The following is a 5,863-nucleotide window of genomic DNA, read 5'->3' as shown; positions in this document are numbered from 1 at the left end:
GTTACTCTTCAGAACGTCTTTGATTTCTAAAATGCACCAAGTCTGCGTGAGCTGAGGCACTGACAGACGGTTGGTCTGTAACGTGCGAGACAGGGAACTGGTGCTGTGCATAAGCTACACTCCCCCTTCTGGTCTCGCGAAGCCTTTCACCAGCGGCCCCCACTTCCTGCAGACGCCGCCTGGGGTTTCTCTAAGCCGTTAGGGAGTGTGGGCCCATCAGGAAGGACGACAGGCAGCCCCCTGTGCCAGAGCGATGGGTTCACGTCTCGGTTCTGACAGCGAAACGGTGCCTCCTCCCATCTTCGTTTTCACAGGGCGGTCCCTCCACGCGCCTCCCAGGTGGCGGGAGGTGTCCCTAGGACGGCACCGTACACTGGACGTCATGAAAAACCACCTTTACAGTTTTTGCCCAGATCTGGTTATAAATGGTGGGTTGTTAGCTCTGCCTCTTGGACTTGCCCCGCCCTCTTTTGCTATCCTGGTCCACAGATGAGAGTCTGATGGGTTCGTAGACATCACGATGGACCCTGGTCGGGCGAGGAGGTCGAAGTGGCAAGGCAGGGTTCGCAGGTTATATTTCCAGCGGTTACACCTCCATCTGGGCCTGCTTGGTGGGGCGGTGGTTGTCAGAGGCCGCTCTCGGAGAGGAGAGCAGTGTGAACAGTAAGAAATCACGTGGCCACGGGGGGACTGCCAGATAGAGCTCTCACGGCGAGGCGGCCTTTCTGTGGGCCCTCGTTTCTCCGACAGCGAGCTGCTGTGACGGGAACCCCGCCAAGTCCACATCCCATTGAAGGAGGAACCTGTTTTCGCTGCGTTTGCTTGTCATTTCCTTCAGGCCTGTGTGGGGGGCAGGCCCGTGTGATATGTCTGTCACCTTAGACAAAAGGCCCTGGGGGTTCCGCAGTCATGTTGTTTTGTGGCCTTGGTCGTGGTCTGAACCAGTTCCTTCCTCCAGAAATGAACAACAGCGCCCTTCACAGGGGAGAGCAGCTGGTGGCTCAGTCTGCTGCCTGGGCCTGTGCTCACCTCACAGCACGGCCACCAGCTTCCTCCTCCCCGAGGGGCAGGCACCGCTCCCCTCACAGGAGCAGAGCAGCTGGACAGCGGCTTCCCCAGGATGGAAGCAGGGAAAGGGCTGGTTTTAACCCGCGGCTCTGGCATGGCTGGGGTGCCAGTCTCCCTCTTTTTCTTCCCGATGCCCATGAGGTTCTGTCACACTAGAGACCAGGCCGGTCTAGAAGAGGAATTGAATCCTGCCGTCTGCAGGGGGCTGAAGGCCTTCAGAAGTCCCTGGCCGATGAAGCCTTTCTGTGCGGTTACGTGACATGATGAGTTTTGTGCGTTGACCCCTTAATTCCATCAGAGTGTGAGCTCACACAAGCCTGTGCCCAGCGGCTTCTTGGGAAGCAGCTCATCTCTGCACGGGGGCTCCTAGGGGCACGTTCCTGCCTTGAAAACGGGCCACATCCCTAGACGGCAGGTTCTGGGTGTCACTCCGTTAGGGTCCCAGGGGCCGTGGAGAGAGCCACGGGGCGGGTCCAGGCTGCCATCTTGTCACACCGCGTGCGCCTTCGCAGCGAAGAGGCTGCTCCACCCGAGGCCCGCGCTGCGCTGTTGGATGGAACTGCCATTTCCCTGCGGTTTTGTTTCTGTCTCGGTAGGAGGATGTGCCGTGCGCGCAGACACCGTAGCCCTTGATCTCTTTGCCACATCAGTTAGTGACCGTCTCGGCACTTTCTGGTGCATATTGACATGTGAGATGAGAACCGCCGTATGAAAGGGCAGGTTTGTGGCTTTCACATCGAGCAGCGGCTCCTGAGCTGCTCTCCGGCGAGGCCTGCGCGGACAGAGCAGTGAGGCCCCGCTCCTGGGGCTGGAGCGGCTGCTAAGGTTCAGGGATTTTTAAACCCTCGGGTCCCAGTGTTGGTGGCGTGCAGCGGGCCATGCAGGCGCATTAGGGAAAGGCTGGCTCCCAGCACCGCTGCTGAGACCCGCGGGCATAGTCCTTGGGAAGAGCAAGCGGCACCGGGCGCGCCCGGCGGGGCGGCGGGAGAAGGCCTGCGCCTGGGAACACTGATTGGGAAGCGGTGATTGAAAAGCAAAAGATTCCTTGAAGCAAAGAAGCCTTGAGTTCTTATCTGGGGTGTGCAGGTCACGCCCGGGCTTCTGGGGGATGCGTGCAGGCAGAGGAAACAGCAGGTGGGTGGTGAGCGGGGCACTGGGTGTCTGGGAGAGATCAGAGAGGTGGGTATATTCTAAACGTTCTGTGTTCATCTTCAATGTATTGCACGCTGTGTGCACGAGGCTGACTGCTCGCTCAGGGGTGCTTGCCGATGCCACTCGGGACCCCCTCGGAGAGCTGCTGACCTGGCGGAGGGACCCTCAGGGTCTGGGCTTGAGCTTCTGCTCTCCTAGAGGGATTTCCCCTGGGAGCATTCACGAAAACGGGGTAGCGGGCCAGAGACGGAAAGGAGAACCTGCACGCAGAGGTTCCTGTTTTGCCTCCGCAGCCACCTCGGGACGCACGCATCTGCCTGCTCTGACTGCACCTACCCGGCGCCGGCGGCATCAGACCCGAGCGGCTGCAGCGCGGTGGCTGTCAGACACTCGGGCGGCCTCCTCTCAGGTAAGTGGCTGCTTTGTGTTTCCTGAGCAGCAATTGCACTTTCTTCTCGGAAGGAGCTGAACCTTAGCGGTAGCCCTTTGGGATGGCGAGGCCTCGATCACAGACCTCGGGCTCCGGGTGGGGGGACCATCAGAGGCCGCCTGGCGGGGGTGCAGTTGCCTTTCTGCAGTGGAGAGTGACTTCTGTGAAGACCTCAGAACAGAGGAGTGAGGTTTGCTCTTAACAGAAGAGTAAATGGTGACAAGCTTTGAAGCTCAGCTCAGTGCAGAAAAGCACACACCTGCGGCTTCAGGCAGAGCCCGACGGCTGTCTTGGGCCTCATGGCGAGACTCTCCCTGTTCCCTCTCAGCCTGAGACAGACTAACGTTTAACCTCAAGAAGCCAGGGACGTAGACCTCGCAAGAGAGCCAGGCCGTGTCCGTGCTCGCCACCTCTGTGTAGCCCTGGCCTCGGGAACGACGGATGTGCAGGGGTAGGTCACCTGGTCCAGAGGGTGAGCAGGAGTAAGACTTCCAGGTCCCCTTCTGTCACCAGAAGGACACTGGGCGGAGCGGTCTGCTGAGGCCGGCCCGGAGGGTGTGGGTTCCTGACCGCGTGCGGGAAAGATTTCACAATGCGAGTGCAGGTGATTGTGAGTGTGTTCATCAGAGCTGGGTCAGAGACAGGAAGGCTTAGGTAGAAGTCACAGCAGGAGTGAGCCAGACGGGGCTGTGCTTAGCTCTGTAAAGAGTAGGAAAGAAGTGAGCCACACTGGGCTGCGTGAATTCACTGGGAAGCACAAGTGACAGGGAGAGGAGTGAGCCACTCACTGGTAAGTCAGGAAGGGGGGCCTTGGAGACGGGTTCAGCTGGGGTCAGCTTGGGATGAACTGCTGCTGCCTGCTACACCCCAGAGAGCAAGTCTTGTGGGGACCCTGAGAGTTGAGGAGAGAGAAAGCAAACAGTCCATGCCCGAGAAGAGGCCGGGCGTGCTGGGCCTTTGTTTGGAGGGTTTTTCTCTCTCTGCTGGCGGGAGTCCTAGGGAGGTCTCAGGGGAGGGTCTTACAGAATATTCATTAGTTTCCCAGGTGTGGCCTTCGAAATGTTGATACTTCACGGTGAGCCTATAGGGGAGTTTGGGATTATTCTCTGGTCACCCTCACTGCCTTACTTTTATCTTGGGTCTGTCTGGCTCTAGTTGTTGTTTTGGTTATTTGTTCCCCTGACTCCATCTGTCCTTGGGTTTGGCTGGCACAACTGGCATAAATTGGGCCTTTGTTATCTGTCTGCCTGACCAGCGTGATTAAGCTCTGTGTTCTCTGGTTAGGGAGGGGAGGTAGAAACCATTTGCTCTCAAGTGGCCTTGGTTAGGGAAGATAGAGTCACTGTAAGTGTTCAAACTGTTTGGCCTTGTTTAATGATCTCGTCTCAGTTTCCCGGTTGCACTTGCCCAGGAATTTCCCCAGCTTCTTACGCTCCTGCCTCACTGATAGTAGAGTGTTGACGGCTGTAACCTAGACGGTGGTCAAGAAGCCTGTGACCTGTCAGTCTGCATTAAATGGTCTTAATAGGAAAAACGAGGACATATTTTAAGAGGTTCATGCCTCATGGTTGTTGTGTGGACTCATATATCTAAAGCCGTTGGGGACCCCGAAGGGCACACAGAACGCAGGCGGACGGCTGTGGAGAAGGGCAGGCTGTGCAGTGCTTTTGCTCAGTGGTTGGTTGTCCTTACGAGGGGCAGGCACTTTGAGACAGCACCTCTCCCGATTTTGTATTGTAATGAAATATGTGGGGGTCTTACTGTTCCGAGTCTCTTTTCTGAAGATTTTTTTCTGTCATAATTGGGTCAAAGATAACAACTCCCCTACACGTTTAATGATGGGGAAGTGGGTCCTGAGTTACAAGTCCCCAGGGGTGACAGATATTTGCCAGTTTTTATAACTGCAAGAGCCACGAGCTCAGGTCGGAACATTTAGCCAAGGTAGGAGACAACTTACTCTGCAGAATTATCTCAAAGGTATCTGCTGAGGAGATAAATCAGTCTGTGGAGAAGGAAGCAGGGCAGAAGTTGAGAATTCAAAGGGAGTCTGTTATTATTAAGGTGCATCTGAATGCTTTTCTGGATTTTTAAAGACTGAGATTTATTTTATATACTGTATGTCCTTACTTCATGTCATCAATAAGTTCTTGGGAACTGTGACTTTAAAGGAAATGATGTATACTGAAACTGATCTTGCTATAGATTGATATAATCAAGAGTTACATTCTTACAGCATATTCCTACTCACGAAAGCATCACCTAACGTCTAAATAAAGACCCAAACACTTCTGATATTAAACATTGAAATAAAAGTGAGCTACACATACGTTTAGGAAAGATTGATAAAAACTAGTAAGATAATTACTTTCCAGATCACTTTCTCCAGTTCAGGGTCGCAGGTGGCTGTGTCTATCGCTGCAGCTCATGGGAAAGGAAGGAGCCACCCTGGACAGGACCCCTTCCATCACAGGACCACGCACACCCACACCCACCTGCTCAGCACAGGACAATGGAGCTGTGCCAGTTAACCTAACGAGCCCAGCTTTGGGATGTGGGAGGAAACCCGACTCCCTAGAGAAAACCCGCACAGATATGGGGAGAAGTGCGAACTTCACAGACAGTGGCCCTGGCTGGGAATCATTTTTTAAAAATATACATATTTTTATTGATTTCAGAGAGGAAGGGAGAGGGAGAGAGAGATAGAAACATCAATGATGAGAGAGAATCATTGATCGGCTGCCTCCTGCAGGCCCCACACTGGGGATGGAGCCCACAGCCCGGGCGTGTGCCCTGACTGGAAGTAGAACTGTGGCCTCCTGGTTCATAGGTTGATGCTCAACCACTGAGCCACACCGGACAGGTGGGAATCATTGTTAAAAATATCAACATTATAAATGAAATGATGTTGAAAAAAATGAGGTTATTTGAGGGCCGATGTGTATCAATAGTTGACCATTGAACAACATGAATTCGGACTGTGTGGGTCCACTTATATGTAGTCTTTAAAATAAATATGTATAGAGCTGTAACTATATTTTCTCTTGTTATTTTTACTAGCACTTTTTAATAACAAACAGTCGATTAATACATACTTTGTATGTTATAAAAATGCTATTAGTAGTTCAGTTTGGGGGGAGTCCAAAGTTATACTTGGATTTTTGAGGGTCTGCACCCTCAACCCACATGTAAAATTCAGAATTTTATTAGTCAGAT

General features: G+C 53.5%; 1 protein-coding gene across 3 annotated transcripts in view; it reads left to right on the top strand.

Annotated features, from left to right (window-relative positions):
• The first annotated feature begins 83 nt into the window (after positions 1-83).
• The window catches only part of JAML (junction adhesion molecule like), a 40,225-nt gene continuing 34,445 nt past the window's right edge, over positions 84-5,863 (top strand). The window contains exons 1-2 of one of the 3 annotated variants that reach the window (XM_070426158.1): positions 84-428; positions 2,514-2,629. The gene's annotated coding sequence lies outside the window, so the exon portion shown is untranslated. Of the gene's footprint in view, positions 429-1,140; positions 1,894-2,513; positions 2,630-3,157; positions 3,441-5,863 lie in introns of those variants that run through there. The other 2 variants (XM_070426159.1, XM_070426160.1) reach the window with 2 other exon arrangements.

Source organism: Myotis yumanensis, unplaced genomic scaffold, assembly GCF_028538775.1.
Source record: "Myotis yumanensis isolate MYYU_CA2020_CCGP unplaced genomic scaffold, mMyoYum1.0.hap1 SCAF_10, whole genome shotgun sequence".
Lineage (NCBI taxonomy): Eukaryota > Metazoa > Chordata > Mammalia > Chiroptera > Vespertilionidae > Myotis > Myotis yumanensis.
The sequence above is the reverse complement of the archived record's forward strand: the minus strand, read 5'-3'. Positions and strand labels throughout refer to the sequence as shown.